The following is a 20,405-nucleotide window of genomic DNA, read 5'->3' as shown; positions in this document are numbered from 1 at the left end:
CTCCTAAATCTACTCCTGACACCCCTTGCCGACAACCAATCATATCTTTTGATCACATTCACTTGGTTTATCCATTCCTCTACAGAAGGTCCGGTCTTGCCCAACCAATCTCTCAGTATTATCAGTCTTGCTAACAACAATAGTCTAGCCAACAGGATTCCCCCCAACCTCTCCTCCAGTTCTTCCCCCAACACTGCTACTTCCAGTGATAATTGCCCTTTAAAGATACCCTTATTTTCCAAAACTCCCACTACTTCCATCCAATATTTCTTTACCTTAAGACATAACCAAAACATATGGGTCAGGTCCGCCTCCATCTCACCACATCTATCACAGCTTGAGCTCTCCCGAATTCCTACCTTATACAAAAAATGGTGCATAATGTATTCTGTGCAAAATTTTAAATTGTGTGAGTTTATGTTCAAAATTCTGTGATACTCTTTCCACACGCCTAGTGATACCCTCCCATTGTAACGCCCGGAGTAGTGGATCCACTGGACCGGCACCAGCGATGGCACAAACCTCACCAGGGAGCGGAGTCTAAGGGGCCGCTGGTTTTCACCAGAGCCCGCCGCAAGGCGGGATGGACTTGCTGCGGCAGGCGACCCCCAGGTCGCTACCCCTGGCTTGGTTGCTGGTGTCGGCAGGCGAGGCGTGGCAGGAGATGGCACAGGCAATAGTCTGCAGATGAGAGAGCACGTGACAGGCTGGACACGGGAACAGGTGGAGTGACAGGGAAACAGGAACCAGGAACAGGGACTTGGGACCAGGTAACGGACAGGACTCAGGAACAGGGACTTGGGACCAGGTAACGGACAGGACACAGGAACAACAGGGAGCTGGGCCAAACGCTATGGGAAGCATGTAGAGGCTCCAACACTAAGGACAGGGCATGCTGGGATTTATAGGGGAGTGATTGGGTGCAACTACCAATTAGGAGCGCACTGCCCCTTTAAATCTGAGACAGCCGGCGCGCGCGCGCCCTAGGAGGCGGGGACGCGCGCGCCGGCCGGCACAGCGGGAGACAGGAGCGTGGAGAGGTGAGGCGCCCCCCGGGGCCGAGGTGACAGCAGCGCCGGGTCCCCGACTATGGACACCGGCTGCTGCATAGGGCAGGTAGCGGTCGCGGCGGCGGCCCGGAACGCGGGACGCCGCCGCGGCCGTAACAGTACCCCCCCCCTTTGGCCTCCCCCTCTTTCTTGCCTGCAAATGGCACAGGAAGCCACAAAGTCTTTGACATCTTGGGATAGGCTGGGCCACCAGTAGTGGCGAGAGATCCGTTGGCCGGTCTTACGGACTCCCGGGTGCCCGGCCTCCAACGAGGAATGTCCCCAGTTCAAAATACCTCTTCGAAGCGCAGGGTGAACATGAGTCTTTCCGGGGGGTACTCTCTGAAGAGTGGAGGTGACGACTGGTACTAGGCGATCAGGCGGTATAACGTGGCAAGGGACCTTCTGTGAGTTCTTCCGGTGGAGAGAGGACACGACCTTAGTCTTGGGTACGGGGAGAGGGTACACCTCGGCAGAGAAGGCATCCGCCGAGTCTTGGTCTTCTGCCGGTAGGCCGGATAGAGGCTTGGCCGGGACAGGAAATGACATAACACACTTGGTCTGAGGTGACTTGAGACACTGGTGGGAACAGTCCTGACCCCAACTGAGAATCTCCCCGGTTCTCCAGTCCAGCTGAGGGGCATGTTCTTGTAGCCACGGGAGTCCCAGGAGGACCGCGGGGGAAGAATGGGGCAGGACGTAGAAGGATATCTCTTCTTGATGTGAAGGACCCACCTGGAGGACTAAAGATGCGGTCTGGTAGTACACACGGTCGGTAAGAATTTCGCCCGTGACCGAGGAGATAGTCAGGGGCCTGGCTAGTCGGGTCACGGGTAGCCGCCATCTTTGGACCAATGTTGCCGCAATAAAACTGCCTGCTGAGCCAGAATCGAGGAAGGCAGTAGTCTGATGATTTTGTCCTGAGGGAGTCCGGATGGAAACTGGCATAGACAGACTTGGAATGGTGGCATTCACACCTAGGGACACCTGTCCCACCGGACCTAGGTGCGAGCATTTTCCGGATGTTTGGGGACGTAGGGGACATCCCAGCCGGAAGTGATCGGAACCACCGCAATAGAGACAGAGATTCTGCTCCAGGCGCCGGATTCTTTCATCAGGCGTCAGGTGAGCCCGTTCCACCTGCATAGGAATCTCAGGAGAGGGTTGGGACATCGAAAGATCAGGATTCTGAAAAACCGGCGCCAGCTGGGGATGGCGACGGGAACGGGTTAGTAAATGTTCATGCCGAACCTCCTCCTCCCTCTCCGAAAAACGAGTATCAACTCGGGTGGCCAGTAGAATGAGTTCGTTCAGGGAGGTAGGCAGGTCTCGGGCAGCGAGCACGTCTCTCACACGACTAGACAGGCCCTTCTTGAAGGTGGCCAATAGGGCGGCCTCGTTCCAGTCCAATTCGGCTGCCAGGGTGCGGAACTGGATGGCGTAGTCACCAACAGAGGAGCTGCCTTGAGAGAGGTTGAGGAGAGCAGTCTCGGCTGAAGAAGCACGGGCAGGTTCCTCAAAGACGGAGCGAAACTCGAATAGGAAGGCCCGGAGATTGGCAGCAACTGGATCATCACGGTCCCACAGTGGCGTGGCCCAGGCCAGGGCTCTACCTTCTAATAGGCTGATGATGAAAGCCACTTTAGAGCGCTCGGTGGAAAACTGACTACTCAAAAGTTCAATGTGCATGGTACACTGAGTCAAGAATCCTCTGCACAACTTAGAGTCCCCAGAGTACTTGCTTGGGAGGGCCAGTCGGAGTGAAGAAGAAGCGTCAGGAGGTGGTGTGCGCTGGGCAGTAGTCTGCTGCTGTAAGGCGGCAGTGAGTTGCTGGATCTGCTGTGACTGCTTCTGGATTTGTTGCGCCTGCTGAGTGACCACTCTGGCGACATCACGGAGATCAGGCACCTCGCCGGGATCCATGGTTGGAGCCTACTGTAACGCCCGGAGTAGTGGATCCACTGGACCGGCACCAGCGATGGCACAAACCTCACCAGGGAGCGGAGTCTAAGGGGCCGCTGGTTTTCACCAGAGCCCGCCGCAAGGCGGGATGGACTTGCTGCGGCAGGCGACCCCCAGGTCGCTACCCCTGGCTTGGTTGCTGGTGTCGGCAGGCGAGGCGTGGCAGGAGATGGCACAGGCAATAGTCTGCAGATGAGAGAGCACGTGACAGGCTGGACACGGGAACAGGTGGAGTGACAGGGAAACAGGAACCAGGAACAGGGACTTGGGACCAGGTAACGGACAGGACTCAGGAACAGGGACTTGGGACCAGGTAACGGACAGGACACAGGAACAACAGGGAGCTGGGCCAAACGCTATGGGAAGCATGTAGAGGCTCCAACACTAAGGACAGGGCATGCTGGGATTTATAGGGGAGTGATTGGGTGCAACTACCAATTAGGAGCGCACTGCCCCTTTAAATCTGAGACAGCCGGCGCGCGCGCGCCCTAGGAGGCGGGGACGCGCGCGCCGGCCGGCACAGCGGGAGACAGGAGCGTGGAGAGGTGAGGCGCCCCCCGGGGCCGAGGTGACAGCAGCGCCGGGTCCCCGACTATGGACACCGGCTGCTGCATAGGGCAGGTAGCGGTCGCGGCGGCGGCCCGGAACGCGGGACGCCGCCGCGGCCGTAACACCCATCTAGCTTCAGAAAGTGTTCCACACACCTTCTCCCATTGAAACTTTTGCGCAGGTGCCACCAATTCATACCTTTCTCTCAATAATATTGTGTAAATCTGTGAGGGGAGCCCCCTTCCTTTTGTCAAAGACATAACCTTTTCGATTCCCTCACTAGAAAAAATTAAAAAAACTTCTCTATTACGTGTTCTATTATATGCGTGTTTTAATTGTGAATAACTAAATCTATTTTGCCAAGTCTCTTCACCCCCTGCAAAAAGGTCTTCCCTTTCCCTGAGAAGACCATCTTTAAAGAAAAACTGTACCTTGCTATGTCCAAATTCCTTCCAGAACCTCAATTTAGATAATTCCTCAAATTCTGGGAAATTACTATTGTTCCATAACTCAGTACACGCCAAGCTCCCTCTAATTTTACAAACCTTCTTAATTTCCTGCCATATCTTATGTGTCAATGTGCCAAACAAATCTACACCCTTTGAAAAAACTTTTAAGCCTCCTGATTCTAACCTTTCAAAAATCCCCATATCCCTTTGCTTCATACAATTAGTGAAAACCCACTCTGAATCCTTGTGTGAAATAATAAATGCAAGTTGAAACGCCAAAAAATATAAAAAGAAATCCGGCAGAGCAAAGCCACCCCTCTCAACCCTTGGACAGAACTGACCATAGCGGAGCCTCACCCTCTTCCTTCCCCATATGAGTTTATTGAGTAATGCCTCTATCCTTCTAAACCACTTAGTTGGTATCCAAATTGGTGAGGCTGCCAAAAAGAAATTTATCTGGGGGAGAAGAACCATCTTGATAAGAGCCATCCTTGCCGACATTGATATAGGAAGACCCGACCATACCTTAACCTTATTCGTTATTCTATCCATCAGCGGCTTAATATTCTGTTTTATATATAGAAAGGGGATCAGCAGACGCTATTATTCCCAGATACTCAATACTTTCCTTCATACTACATACTTTCCAATTACAAAAACCTTCCCTAAGGTCTCTATCCAGAGGCATGACAAACGACTTGCTCCAGTTTATTGCCAACCCCATAGGACCGCCCAAAACTCCAAAATCATCTATTATCCTCGGGAGGTTCAACTCGGGATTAACAACGAAGAGAAGCAAATCATCAGCATACATAAGGATTTTTTCATTATCCCCCTTTAAGCCGAACCCCCTGAATTTACCACAAGACCTTATCCACTCTGCTTAAAGGGACAGTGTCACATTTTTGAAAAAAATGTAATAAAAGGTAATAAGAAAAAATAGGTGTGTTGCATTTTTTTTTTTTTTTTTTTTTTTTTTTGCATAGGGCTTGAGTGTCTTTTAACCCCTTCGTGCTGCAGCTAGTTTGGGCCTTAATGACCAGGCTAATTTTTCAAAATCTGACCTGTCTCACTTTATGCTCTTATAGCTCAGTGATGCTTTAACGTATGCTAGCGATTCTGAGATTGTTTTTTCGTGACATATGGCACTTTATGTTAGTGGCAAAATTTGGTCACTACTTTGTGTGTTTTTTGTGAAAAACATCAAAATATCATGAAAAATTTAAAAAATTTGCATTTTATGAACTTTGAAATTCTCTGCTTCTAAAAAAAGAAAGTCGTAGCACATAAATTAGTTACTAAGTCACATTACCAATATGTCTTCTTTATTCTGGCATAATTTGGTAAACATATTTTACTTTTTTAGGGTGTTATGGGGCTTAGAAATTTATCAGCAAATTATCACATTTTCGTGACACTGATTTTTTTAGGGACCAGTTCTTTTTTTAAATGGATTTAGAAGTCTGGTATCCTGAAAAACCCCATAAGTGACCCCATTTTGGAAACTACACACCTTAAAGAATTAATCTAGGGGTATAATGAGCATTTTAACCCTACAGGGGCTGGAGGAAAGTATTCACAATTAGGCAGTAAAAAAATTGAAAATTTAAATTTTCCAATAATATATACGTTTAGATTAAAGTTTCTCATTTTCAAAAGGAATATGAGACAAAAAGCACCCCAAAATTTGTAACGCAGGTTCTCTTGAGTACAACGGTACCCCATATGTGGGCGTAAACCACTGTATGGGCACACAGCAGGACTCAGAAGGAAGGGAGCGCCAATTAGCTTTTCCAATGCAAATTTTGCTGAAGAAGTTTCTGAGCGCCAGGTGCGTTTGCAGAGCCCCTGTAGTGTCAGCAGAGAGAAAACCCCCCATAAGTCACCCCATTTTGGAAAGTACACCCCTCAAAGAATTCATCTTGGTGTGTGGTGACCATTTTGACCCCACAGGTATTACAGGAAAGTATTCAAAAGAAGACAGTAAAAATGAAAAACTTAAATTCTTCCAATAATATGTTCGTTTAGTTTGAAATTTCTCAATTTCACGAGGAACAAGAGGAAAAAAGTACCCCAAAATTTGTAACGCAGGTTCTCCTGAGTACAATGGTACCCCATATGTGGGCATAAACCACTGCATGGGCACACAGGAGGGCTCAGAAGGGAAGGAGCGCCAATTAGCTTTTTCAATGCAGATTTTGCTGCAGAAGTTTCCGAGCGCCAGGTGCGTTTGCAGAGCCCCTGTAGTGTCCGTAGAAGAGAACCCCCCCAAAAGTCACTCCATTTTGGAAAGTGCACCCCTCAAAGTATTCATCTTGGTGTGTGGTGACCATTTTGACCCCACAGGTATTACAGGAAAGTATTCAAAAGTAGACAGTAAAAATGAAAAACTCAAATTTTTCCAATATTATGTTCTTTTAGTTTGAAATTTCTCAATTTCACGAGGAACAAGAGGAAAAAAGTACCACAAAATTTGTAAAGCAGGTTCTCCTGAGTACAATGGTACCCCATATGTGGGCGTAAACCACTGCATGGGCACACAGGAGGGCTCAAAAGGGAAGGAGCGCCAATTAGCTTTTTCAATGCAGATTTTGCTGAAGAAGTTTCTGAGCGCCAGGTGCGTTTGCAGCGCCCCTGTAGTGCTAGCGGAGTAAGATCTCGCCATAAGTCACTCCATTTTGGAAAGTGCACCCCTCATAGAATTTATTTTGGGGTGTGGTGAGCATTTTGACCCCACAGGTATTTGAGGAAAGTATTCAAAAGTAGACAGTAAAAATGAAAAACTCGAATTTTTCCAATAATATGTTTCTTTAGTTTGAAATTTCTCAATTTCACGAGGAACAGGAGAGAAATGTCACCCCAATATATGTAAAGCAGGTTCTCCTGAGTAGAACGGTACCCCATATGTGGGCATAAACCACTGCATGGGCACACAGCCGGGCTCAGAAGGGAAGGAGCGCCAATTAGCATTTTCAGTGCAGATTTTTCTGAAGAAGTTTCTGAGCGCCAGGTGCGTTTGCTGAGCCCCTGTAGTGTCAGCAGAATAGATTCCCCCCAAAAGTCACCACATCTTGGAAAGAGCACCCCTCAAAGAATTCATCTTGGGGTGTGGTGACCATTTTTACCCCACAGGTATTAGAGGAAAGTATTCAAAATTGGCCAGTAAAAATGAAAAACTCGAATTTTTCCAATAATATGTTGGTTTAGTTTGAAATTTCTCAATTTGACGAGGAACAGGAGAGAAAACGTACCCCAAAATCTGTAACGCAGGTTCTCCTGAGTACAACGGTACCCCATATGTGGGCATAAACCACTGTATGGGCACACAGCAGGGCTCAGAAGGGAAGGAGCACCGATTTACAGGAGCAAAAGCGCAGCTAGTAATGGTTATTAGAATAGCGCAGTTACTAAAATAAAATAAAAAAAATGAGATTACAGGTAATGTGGGGTGGTTACGGGCAACCAGGGGTGGTTATGGGCAACCTGAGGTGGTTACAGGTAATCTGGGGTGGTTACGGACAACATGGGGTGGTCACGGGCAACCTTCTGTGGTTACAGGCAACGTGGGGTGGTTACAGGCAACGCGGGGTGGTTACGGGCAACGTGTGGTGGTTATGGGCAACGTGTGGTGGTCACGGGCAACCTGCTGTGGTTACAGGCAACGTGGGGTGGTTACAGGCAACGTGGGCTGGTTACAGGCAACGTGGGCTGGTAACGGGCAACCTGCTGTGCTTACAGACAATCTGGGATGGTTACGGGAAACGTGGGGTGGTTACGGGCAACCTGCAGTGCTTACAGACAATCTGGGGTGGATACGGGCAACGTGGGGTGGTTACGGGCAACCTGCAATGCTTACAGACAATCTGGGGTGGTTACAGGCAACGTTGGCTGGTTACGGGCAACCTGCAGTGCTTACAGACAATCTGAGGTGGATACGGGCAAAGTGGGGTGGTTACGCGCAACCTGCAGTGCTTACTGACAATCTGGGGTGGTTACGGGCAACGTGGGGTGGTTACGGGCAATGTGGGGTGGTTACGGATAAACTGAAGTTCTTATAGGCAATCTGGGGTGGGTACCTGTAATCTGACATGGGCACCGCAATCTGGAGGGGGTCATTGGCAATTTGGGGTGGTCAGAGGCAAGGTGCGGTGGTCAGAGGCGACGTGCGGTGGTCAGAGGCGACGTGCGGTGTCAGAGGCGACGTGCGGTGGTCAGAGGCGACGTGCGGTGGTCAGAGTCGACGTGCGGTGGTCAGAGGCGACGTGCGGTGGTCAGAGGCATCGTGGCGTGGTCAGAGGCATCGTGGCGTGGTCAGAGGCAACGCGCAGTGGTTACGTGCAATCTGGGGGGGTTACATGTAATCTGGCATGATTACGGGGAACCTGGGGGGGTTATGTGCAACCTGGAAGGGTTACAGACAATCTGGGATTGTTACTGATAAACTGAAGTGCTTATAGGTAATCTGGGGTGGGTACATGTAATTTGGGGTGGTTACGGGCAATCTGGAGGGGGTCACTGGCAATTTGCGGTGGTTACGGGCAACGTGCGGTGGTTACGGGCAACGTGCGGTGGTTACGGGCAACGTGCGGTGGTTACGGACAACGTGCGGTGGTTACGGGCAACGTGCGGTGGTTACGGACAACGTGCGGTGGTTACGGGCAACGTGCGGTGGTTACGGGTAATCTGGGGAGGGGTTAGGGGTAATTTGGGAGTAAACTGCAATTATTACTATAATAAAAAGTGTGTGTTTTATTTTTTTGTATGTTTGTCACTTTTTGTACTTTACATATTCATTTTCACTGTATTACTATGATTACTGTGATATTTTCTATCACAGTAATCATAGTTCAGTGACAGAGACCAAATTGGTCTCTGTCACTTTAAATTTTCAGAGCTTGGCTGGTTGTGAAGCGCATGCGCACTTCATAACCAGCAAGGACGTCGAGGAGGAAGGAGCTCCGTCGATCCGGTGAGTATATGGGGAAGGGGGGGGTGACTGGGGGACGGGGGTGACAGGGGGGGGGTGGGGGGCGACTTGGGGGGTGGGGGGACATCACTTTTTATCCCCTGTCACCAATCATTTATGGTGACAGGGGATAAAAAGTGCCGGGAGCACATGGCACAAGCGATCAGCGGTATATAGTATATACCGCTGATCGCTTGTACCGGGACCCCACAGGGGGGTCCCCGATGACTGCCCCATGCTCTCCGCTACCTCCGGTGGCGGAGAGCATGGGGCTTTCATTCATTTTAACCTTTTAATCGCTGTGAACCGACGTTAGTCGGTTCACAGCGATGGCGGCGGCCATCTTGGAAATGATGGCCGCCGGGGGAGGGGGGTTAGTTATCGGGGCACTAGGGGGGTCTGATCTGGGGTCTGATATACACTTATTTCATCTCCCCCCGCCGTAGATTCACGGCGGGGGGAGATGAAAGGCGGCGGCGGCACCGGTACTCTCATTTACCGACGGTCGCCGCTATAACGTTAATAGCGGCGATCGTCGGTAAGGGGGGGGGGCCGGGACGGACCTCACACACTGCCCCAACCCCTCAGCTACCTCCGGTAGCCGGGGGGATGGGGTGGGGGCCGTCCCGGCCCCGCAGCCTTATTCTCTGCCATCGCCGTAAAAAGCTGATGGCAGCAGAATAAGGACCATTAGTGACCGCCGTAGAAAGCCGTATCGGCGGTCACTAAGGGGTTAATCAAATTAATGTATGCACAGGGGGCTGCCATTTTAATAGTGTCTGTGTGTGACGTCATTTCATGACACACACACAGACACTATACGGCACCTCCATAACATTAGAGTGAACCGACGGAGTCCGTCTGGTTCACTCAAACTGGAGGCTCCGTCGCTGTGTACTGCACATGTGCATAGACATGTGCAGTACACAGCTGAATTAACTGGGGCGGGGTGGCGGCGCCATTTTTTTTAAGTCCCTGCCCAGCAAGAGGAACGAGGACGGGGGAGGAGAGAAACCACACAGAGAGTAGACAGGAGAGCTCTGTGCAGCTCTCTGCCCTCCCCAGCCTCCCCAAACAGTGTCGGACTGGCCCGCGGACCGCTCCCACTAACCTTCCAGCAGACCAGCCAGGGGTGGGCTGGATAGGACGGTCCCCCCAGTACAGTTACGGGCATGCGGTGAGCTTTCGGCACGGACAGGCTGTAATACACCGGCCCGGAAGCTCACAGCTGCTGCCCCTCAGTGCCCGGACTTCTCTCCTGCTCGGCGACCACGTGACATCGTGACGCTGCAGAGCAGGAGAGAAGTCCGGTAACCGAGGGGCAGCAGCTGTGAGCTTCAGGGCTGGTGTATTACAGCCTGTCCGTGCTGAAAGCTCACCGCATCCCCGTAACTGTACTGCGGGGAACCAGCCTGCCTCTACTGCGCCTCCTCCCTGTGCCCCACGTAAGCTTCTCCCCTGTCACCCCAGCCTCCCTTCACATCAGCTTCCTCCTGTCACCCCAGCCTCTCTCCCCCCCCTGTCACCCCAGCCTCTCTCCCCCCTGTCACTCCAGCCTCTCTCCCCCCCTGTCACCCCAGCCTCTCTCCCCCCTGTCACCCCAGCCTCTCTCCCCCCTGTCACCCCAGCCTCTCTCCCCCCCGTCACCCCAGCCTCTCCCCCCTGTCACCCCAGCCTCTCCCCCCTGTCACCCCAGCCTCTCCCCCCCTGTCACCCCAGCCTCTCTCCCCCCTGTCACCCCAGCCTCCTTCCTCCCTGCCACATCAGCCTCTCCCTCCTGTCACCCCAGCCTCCTCCAGCCTCTCCCTCCTGTCACCCCAGCCTCTTCCAGCCTCTCCCCCTGTCACCCCAGCCTCTTTCAGCCTCTCCCCCCTGTCACCCCAGCCTCCTCCAGCTTCTTCCCCCTGTCACCCCAGCCTCCTCCAGCCTCTCCCCCCTGTCACCCCAGCCTCCTCCAGCTTCTTCCCCCTGTCACCTTAGCCTCTTCCAGCCTCTCCCCCTGTCACCCCAGCCTCTCCCTCCTGTCACTCCAGCCTCCCTCCTCCCTCCACATCAGCTTCCTCCTGTCACCCCAGCCTCTCTCCCCCCGTCACCCCAGCCTCTCCCCCCCGGTCACCCCAGCCTCTCCCTCCTGTCACTCCAGCCTCTCCCTCCTGTCACTCTAGCCTCTCCCTCCTGTCACCCCAGCCTCCCTTCACATTAGCTTCCTCCTGTCACCCCAGCCTCTCTCCCCCCCCCCCCTGTCACCCCAGCCTCTCTCCCCCCGGTCACCCCAGCCTCTCCCTCCTGTCACTCCAGCCTCTCCCTCCTGTCACTCCAGCCTCTCCCTCCTGTCACCCCAGCCTCCTCCAGCCTCTCCCCCCTGTCACCCCAGCCTCCTCCAGCTTCTTCCCCCTGTCACTCCAGCCTCTCCCCCCTGTCACCCCAGCCTCTCCCCCTCTCACCCCAGCCTCTTTCAGCCTCTCCCCCTGTCACCCCAGCCTCTCCCCCTGTCACCCCAGCCTCCTCCAGCCTCTCCCTCCTGTCACTCCAGCCTCTCCCCCCCTGGCACCCCAGCCTCCTCCAGCTTCTCCCTCCGGTCACCCCAGCCTCTCCCCCCTGTCACCCCAGCCTCTTCCTCCTGTCACCCTAGCCTCTTCCCCCTGTCACCCCAGCTTCTTCCTTCTGCCCAGCTGCCTGTATGAGAGTGCATGTACGTGCTGCCTGTATGAGAGTGCATGTACGTGCTGCCTGTATGAGAGTGCATGTACGTGCTGCCTGTATGAGAGTGCATGAATGAGATGCCTGTATGAGAGTGCATGTACGAGCTGCCTGTATGAGAGTGCATGTACAAGCTGCCTGTACGAGAGTGCATGTACGAGCTGCCTGTATGAGAGTGCATGTACGAGCTGCCTGTATGAGAGTGCATGTACGAGCTGCCTGTATGAGAGTGCATGTACGAGCTGCCTGTATGAGAGTGCATGAATGAGATGCCTGTATGAGAGTGCATGTACAAGCTGCCTGTATGAGAGTGCATGTACGAGCTGCCTGTATGAGAGTGCATGTACGAGCTGCCTGTATGAGAGTGCATGTACGAGCTGCCTGTATGAGAGTGCATGTACGTGCTGCCTGTATGAGAGTGCATGTACGAGCTGCCTGTATGAGAGTGCATGTACGAGCTGCCTGTATGAGAGTGCATGTACGTGCTGCCTGTATGAGAGTGCATGTACGTGCTACCTGTATGAGAGTGCATGAATGAGATGCCTGTATGAGAGTGCATGTACGAGCTGCCTGTATGAGAGTGCATGTACGAGCTGCCTGAATGAGAGTGCATGTACGAGCTGCCTGTACAAGAGTGCATGTACGAGCTGCCTGTATGAGAGTGCATGAATGAGCTGCCTGTATGAGAGTGCATGTACGTGCTGCCTGTATGAGAGTGCATGTACGTGCTGCCTGTATGAGAGTGCATGTACGAGCTGCCTGTACAAGAGTGCATGTACGAGCTGCCTGTATGAGAGTGCATGAATGAGCTGCCTGTATGAGAGTGCATGTACGTGCTGCCTGTATGAGAGTGCATGTACGTGCTGCCTGTATGAGAGTGCATGTACGAGCTGCCTGTATGAGAGTGCATGTACGAGCTGCCTGTATGAGAGTGCATGTACGAGCTGCCTGTATGAGAGTGCATGTACGAGCTGCCTGTATGAGAGTGCATGTACGAGCTGCCTGTATGAGAGTGCATGTACGTGCTGCCTGTATGAGAGTGCATGTACGTGCTGCCTGTATGAGAGTGCATGAATGAGATGCCTGTATGAGAGTGCATGTACGAGCTGCCTGTATGAGAGTGCATGTACGAGCTGCCTGAATGAGAGTGCATGTACGAGCTGCCTGTACAAGAGTGCATGTACGAGCTGCCTGTATGAGAGTGCATGAATGAGCTGCCTGTATGAGAGTGCATGTACGTGCTGCCTGTATGAGAGTGCATGTACGTGCTGCCTGTATGAGAGTGCATGTACGAGCTGCCTGTATGAGTGTAAATTAAGCATCAGCAAATGTGCAGCAGTAGCGAAACCCTTCGCTATGCTCGGCCGTCAGCTGGCTGCATTAGAGCTCCGCTCCAGGTGTTTGGAAAAGCTGGATACAGTCCTGGGAGAAGCTCCCCAGAGCTGTAACCAGATTTTCTAGACACCAGATTTTCTGGAGCTCTAATGCAACTGGCTGACGGCTGAGGATAGTGAAGCATTTCGCTACTGCTGCACATTTGCTCATCCCAAGTGTACAGGAATAAGCTGTCTGTATGAGTGTAACAACAATACTAATATGCATGCGGGGGATGGGCGATGAGAAGTGCGGGAGGTGAGTGTGGGCAGGCGAGCTGTATGTGGTTCTGCAGCAGGTTGAGGTGTATTAGGAGGTTCTGCAGCAGCTGAGGTTTATTTAGAAAGGCTAGGGACACGCTTGTACACATAATAGCACCTTTCCCCTCTTTGTTTCCCTGTGAAAAGAGGAGGGAGGTGATGATGTCACAGCAGTTGAGCAGGGACTGCCTCTTTTTTTCAGCATCCGTCTTTCAGGCTGCTTTTACCAGCAGTTTCCTGCTGGAGCTCCCCCTGGTGGCCATCACTGGGAAATATGGAAAATTAGATTGTTAATTTTTCATATTTCCTTACATCAAAAAAAAATGAAAAACACATATAAATTAACAAAAAAAATATTAAATTCAGTTTTAACACTTTCAATTTTTTTTTTTTTTACTTTGCGACACATTCCCTTTAAAGGCTCGATATACAGGGCAAACAGCATAGGGGACAACAGACAACCTTGCCGAGTCCCCCTATGGATACAGAATTGTGGAGAGACCACACCATTAATGAGAATTCTGCCCGAGGGCTGCTTGTACAGCAACTGAATCCACTCTATAAATTTAGTGCTAAAACCAAAGTGTTCCAGAGTCTTCCACAGGTATGGCCATTCTACCTGGTCAAATGCTTTACAGGCATCCAATGCTACAACAGCCCTGTCCCCCTCTGCGGCTATTTGTGTGTTTATATACATCCTCTTTATATTGTTAAATACTGTACGACCTGGCATAAAGCCATTTTGATCTTCCAAAATCAAATCCTCTATAACCCCTGACAACCTCCTAGCAATCAGTTTAGAAAAAAGTTTAAAATCAATGTTCAGCAAGAAAATTGGACGATAATTCCCCATCTCAAGATGATCCTTCCCCTTCTTCCCAATAAGACTAATAATAGCCTCCTCCATGGATCTAGGGAGTCCCCCATCGGTAATAGACTGATTCAGCACCTCTAACAGAATTGGAAGCACCGTTCTGGCAAGTCTTCTATAAAACTCATACGGTAAGCCGTCTGCCCCCGGCGCCGTATTACCAGCGACTGAAGCCAACGTTGTCTCCAATTCTGCCAAGGAAAGCGGGGAGTCTAAAACCTCCTACTTCACTGCCGTTACCCTAGGCAGAGAAATCTGATCAAATAACACCGAATCTAAATTAGATAGATCTGGAACGGAAGAAGAATACAACCTAGTATAAAAATTTACGAACTCTGTTTCTATCATTCTCTGTTCTGCCACTATCCTTCCATTTTCTCCCCTGATAGCAGAAATATTAGTATTTTGAGTCTGGTTCTTAATGATATTAGACAAGAGTCGGCCTGGTCTATTTCCTTCTCTAAACCTCTTATCATCTGAAAACAACATTTTATTATAAGCTCTGTCTCTCACAAACCTAGCATACTCCTCCTGGGCTACCTTTAGCTCCTCAAGCGATGCTTCATCTGCTTTTATCTCATAGTTCCGTCTTTTTTGCTCAATGTCTTTAGAGTTTTTATTTTCCCTAGCTTTAAATTCTCTGTTTTTGACCAAGATTTTTTTTAAAATAAAGCCCTCTAATAAATGCCTTCAGAGCATCCTAAACAACTTGGATGCTTGCTGATCCCCTATTTAACAACATAAAACCCTCTATTTCTCTATCTATTTCCTCCTCCTCCTCTCCCAAAATATTAAACCAATGTGGGTTAAGTTTAAAAGCTTTACCCTGATACCTTTTCTCCTCTCGCAGTTTAAGTTCCCATATCACCGGGGTATGATCTGAGATGTTCTTCGGCGCATAAGTAATTTTAGTGACTAACCTCAACCCCTCCTGGTCACTAAGTATCATATCTATTCTAGAGGCAGAACTGTACTAAGAACTAAAACAAGAGAAGACCTCCTTTGTGGGATTATAGCATCTCCATACATCCACCCATCCAACTTCATTCACAAACCTTTGCAAAGGGGATCCTCTATCATCCAATATTCTCACATCCGATCTCCTATCTCTCAAGGACATAGTACAATTAAAATCGCCCGAGACATAAAGCCCTCTATGATCTTTTCCCGCCACAAATCGCAGCAGGTCCACCAATATGTTCTTGGAGAAGGGGGGAGGGGGAGGGATATATACGAAAGTCAAAATTACATTGGTTCCCTCAAAGCATCCAAACAAAAAAACATATCTTCCCTTATTATCTACCTGTGATGCATATATTTTGTGATCTATCCTACGATGGATCAGGACCGACACTCCTGCAGAATAAGATGACCCAAAGGAGTGGAGAGACAGAGCTACCAAGCCCTTGGAGATAACCGCCACAGACTCTATAGTTAAGTGAGTTTCCAGTAGCCCTATTATTGCCGGCAGATGTTTACCAATTTGATTGAACACAGAAAATCTCTTAAGTCGTTAGCCCAGGCCTCTTACATTTCAGCTAACTATTTTAACCATAAGACCAGCTCATCCAGTACTGCACCCAGGGAGATAACATAAAAAGGGAAAAAACAAAAAGAAAAGAGTAGAGAGAGAGAAAAAAAAACCGTCTCCCCACCACCGGGCCGGACCCCCCCCCCCCCCTCCCTGTAGCCCACCCACCACTAACCCCTCATAACCCACTGCATAAAACAGTGTGTCCTACACCAGAGTTTCCCCCACCCACCACGCCTACTACACATAGTCCTTAGAAAAAAAGAAACAGTTCATATCTTGGGAGATTTATACTCTCTCATTATTTTATCCCCTGTGAATCCATCCATTTTCTTGCCTCCTCCATCGTCTGGAAGATCAATACCTTCCCCTTCCACTCCACTCTGAGTCTAGCCGGGAACAGTAAGGAGTACTTAACACCTTTAGATCTCAAAGATTTTTTTCACCTCAAAGAACTGTGCCCTGGCTCTCTGCGTCTCTACCGCAAAATCTGGAAAAATAACCACCTTAGCATTATTACAACGCAGCTCCTCCATACTCCTTGCCTTCCTGAGGATGACATCTCTATCCCTAGACAGTGACACTTTTACGATCATGACTCTTGGGTTATTACCCACAACTGTCTTAGCCGGTATCCTATGTGCCCTCTCTACCGCAAAGAGAGGGGAGAGGCTATCCACGAACTGTTCCTTCAACCATTTCTCCATAAACCCACATGCCCCTTCTCTCTCTTCCCCCTCAGGGATGCCCATAATCCTCAAATTGGCTCTACGAGACCTATTCTCCAAATGCACAACCTTATTCTTCAGAGCTTTATTACTAACCAGCAGTGATGCCACATCCTGTTTTATTTTGTTTATATCATCCTCTGCTGTACTAATCCTTGACTCAGCTTCTATACATCTATCCCTAATTTTTTTAATATCATCCCTGATGAGAGTAATGTTTTGCTGTAGGGCCCCTACTTGTCCTGTACGTGCCTCCAAGGTGCTGTTGCTCTTTGTGACTGCCCCAGAATTCTACCCAACACCGAGGATGGGTCCACCTCCTCCATTTCTCCCCTTACCATTTCCTCCAAAAATGATTCATTGGCCGACCCTATATTGGCCGATCTACTCTTACTTGCACCCTGGTTAGGGGAAAGAAACGTATCCATTTTGTTACTGGCCCTCCCTGGTGTATTCCCACCCTTTTTAGCCGTTCTTTTATCCATCTGGTAGCAGTCCCTACCTACGGTGCCCCCACTGTATCACAAAGGATCCCCACTGGGATCACCTTAATTTTTCCTAGTTTAGGGTCTCTTGTTCTCGGGTCCAGTTAATTACTTGGATCCGACCACAGAGCCCCCCACGAGGTCCAATTTCACAGCACACCTAAGTCTCTTGCTCTCGTCTCCAGCAGAGGACAAAGAGACGAGCGCAGAGCCCCAGCCGCCGATTCCAACCAATTATCACTTCTACAGTTCTATCCTCAGGTCTCTTGCTCTCGTGTCCCGCAACTGCTGGGACACGAGCGCAGAGCCCTTTCTTAAAGACAATAGGGATACAACGTACAAAGATGTATAGTCGCTAAATCATTTCTCAACAATCAGCCGAGAGAAGCAGAATGACCAAGTCCACAGCTGTATACTAATGGAAGTGGCTCCCTCTGCGTATTCACACAGAGAGAAAAAAACAAAAAACAAAACATACAATCTGAACCACCACTTATAACGGGCGAAGCCCCAAATAGTTCCAGAGAGCTTTAGATTCAGTGAAAAGTTTATAATTTTTATATTATCAACAGTATGCTACAGAGTTCTGCATGAAGGTCCAGTCACTTTGCAATAAAAGTGTAGCATTTGCAGCACAGTTCCATCTCGTCCATATTATCCATGTACTATTTCGGCACCCAAAAAGGTGAACGTAGAGAAGGTTTTGCTGTCGGCAATAATATCCAAAAGTTTAACACAAACCACAGTGCACAAGTCTATCACTTTTCTAGCTGACAAGATAACATCAGCTACACAGTTCTAATAATCATCCAGATCCTCTAAATGTTTTTGTTATCGCTCAGAGGAGAGAAAAAAATTTTTTTTTTCATTCGACAGAAAGAGACAGACTAGTTCATATTCTGAAAGAATCGCAGGAGCATAAACCATTGCTCCCAGGGCTGACATATAATCCAACTTAGCTGGCCTGGTCCACAAAGAGAAAAATTCCAGTTCTTAGATACAGCTATAATAAAGTGCAAAAGCCATTACTCCCTCATCAGAGGGTATCACCTGTCTTCGCCTCACTGCCGAGGCCTCCAAGCCTTCTCTTCTAATACACAGAGGGGGGAGGCAGGTGGCAGGGTTTCTTCTGCCGATAAAGGCCTTTGACCGCCGGTACAGAAGAAATGTTCTCCAGCTCGTGGCCGCTCTGCAGCTCTCTTACCGCTGCTCAGCGGCCCCCTGCTCGGCTTGGGATCACAGCCCGTCCAGGCTACAGGTAGCGGCGCGCCCGCTCTCTCACCACGGCCACCGCTGATGTCTCCGGAGCGGCCAGCAGGATTATGCTTCTGCTGGACGGTGCTTCCTACCGCTGCGCTCCCACGAAGGGTCCCCCAAACACCCCGCAGCTCTCTCACAGCTGCTCCGTGTGACACGGCAGCCCAGGGGAAGCGGCCTGCACCAGTCCCAGCCACGTGTCACTCCTGCCCTCTCACAGCAGGCTCAACTCTGGCGTCCGCACGCTACTCCCGCCTCGCTCCAGCACACCACTCCTCCTCACGGCCCTAGGCAGCATTCAGTCAGATCCGGCTTCAGGCACACATTATACCAAGTCCAGCAATCATTCGGCCCTGGAAGCACACATGCAAGCGTGGCAGGTGAGCGGAGGAACGCTCCTAGCTCCTCCTCTTCCTCATCTCCTACCTTAATTGATGTCTTAAGTGCATTGTCTTGCATTCTGTGGGCGCTTTGCACACTATTGTTAGGTACACAGTAGGGCTGGGCGGTATACCGCAAAAATACCGATACCGTCACTGGCGTCGGTTAACCAACCTCAACCTAGCCAGGACGGTATCTGCTGTAATTTTGTATTTTTAGAGCGCTCCTGCACACAAACTCACGGGTCGGCGTGATCGCTGCACGTTATGTGCAGGGACGCCGGTATCAGAGCGGGAGGAGCAGCATGGTCCCGGTTAGAATGCCCGGGTGCACAGCCCTCCCTCCGCACCCGTCCCGTCCGAGCGCCCGCCCTCCCCCCGTCCCGTCCGAGCGCCTGCCCTTCCCCCTGTCCCGTCTGAGCGCCCGCCCTCCCCCCGTCCGAGCGCTCGCCCTCCCCCCGTCCGAGCGCTCGCCCTCCCCCCGTCCGAGCGCTCGCCCTCCCCCCGTCCCGTCCGAGCGCTCGCCCTCCCCCCCCCCCCGTCCGAGCGCCCGCCCACCTCCCGTCCGAGGCCCGTCCCGCTGTACTTGTCCCGTCTGGCGTCCCTGCGCACAGAGGAGAACTTGTGCAGCGCTCGCCGGCTGGGGGGGGGGGGGGTTGGTGTGATGTTAATGTCCAGTGTGTGCAGGGACGCCGGACGGGACAAGTACAGCGGGACGGGCCTTGGACGGGACGGGGGGAGGGCGGGCGCTTGGGCGAGCGCTGCACATGTTAATGTCCTGTGTGTGCAGGGACGCTGGTGTGCGGGCGGGGGAAGTGGAGGAGCAGCAGGGTCCAGGGGAGAATATTCCAGAGTGCACAGCCTTCCTCCGCACAGTCCTGTCCGAGCGCCCTCCCCACCGTCTGGTCCGAGGCCCGTCCCGCTGCACCTGTCCCGTCCAGTGTCCCTGCACACACAGGACATTAACGTGTGCTCGGACAGGACTGGTGCCGGTCCCCCCCCATCCCCCGGCCGTGCGAGCACTGCACATGTTAATGTCCTGTGTGTGCAGGAAGGGGGCCATGTCACAGCTGAAGGTGGAGGAGCAGCACGTGGGGGCGGCTGTCCTGTAGTCCCCTCAGTAACAGTACAGGACTGTAACATAGGAGGGATAATTGGCTGCAGCAAGCAGGATAATAATTGGCTGCTGCAGCCCATCCATTCCTCCTATGTTACAGCCCTGTACTGTTACTGAGGGAACTACAGGTCCCAGCATGCAGCTTTCTGTATAGTAATACACCCCTGCCCGCCGCCCCCCCCATAGTCATACACCACTATCCCCCCCCCTGTATACTCATACACCACTATCCCCCCCACTGTATACTCATACACCACTATCCCCCCGTATACTCATACACCCCTGTCCGCCCCCCCCCCCGTATACTCATACACCCATGTCTGCCCCCCCCCGTATAGTCATACACCCCTGTCCGCCCCCCCCGTATAGTCATACACCCATGTCTGCCCCCCCCTGTATAGTCATACACCCCTGTCCGCCCCCCCGTATACTCATACACCCATGTCTGCCCCCCCTGTATAGTCATACACCCCTGTCCGCCCCCCTGTATACTCATACACCCCTGTCCGCCCCCCCTGTATACTCATACACCCCTGTCCGCCCCCTCCGTATAGTGATGCACCCCAATCTGCCCCCCCGTCCTGTAGTGTGCACATAGCTGTATGCTGTATACCTGTATATACACGTCCTGTAGTGTGTACATAGTTTGGGTTGCTGCTCATTGAGTTACTGTACTTTTTTTTTACTTTATTGAAACAAACTATCCCCAGTTTGGCACTGCCAAGTG

Source organism: Dendropsophus ebraccatus, chromosome 1 (assembly GCF_027789765.1).
Source record: "Dendropsophus ebraccatus isolate aDenEbr1 chromosome 1, aDenEbr1.pat, whole genome shotgun sequence".
NCBI classification, from domain to species: domain Eukaryota; kingdom Metazoa; phylum Chordata; class Amphibia; order Anura; family Hylidae; genus Dendropsophus; species Dendropsophus ebraccatus.
This window is presented reverse-complemented; position numbering follows the sequence as displayed.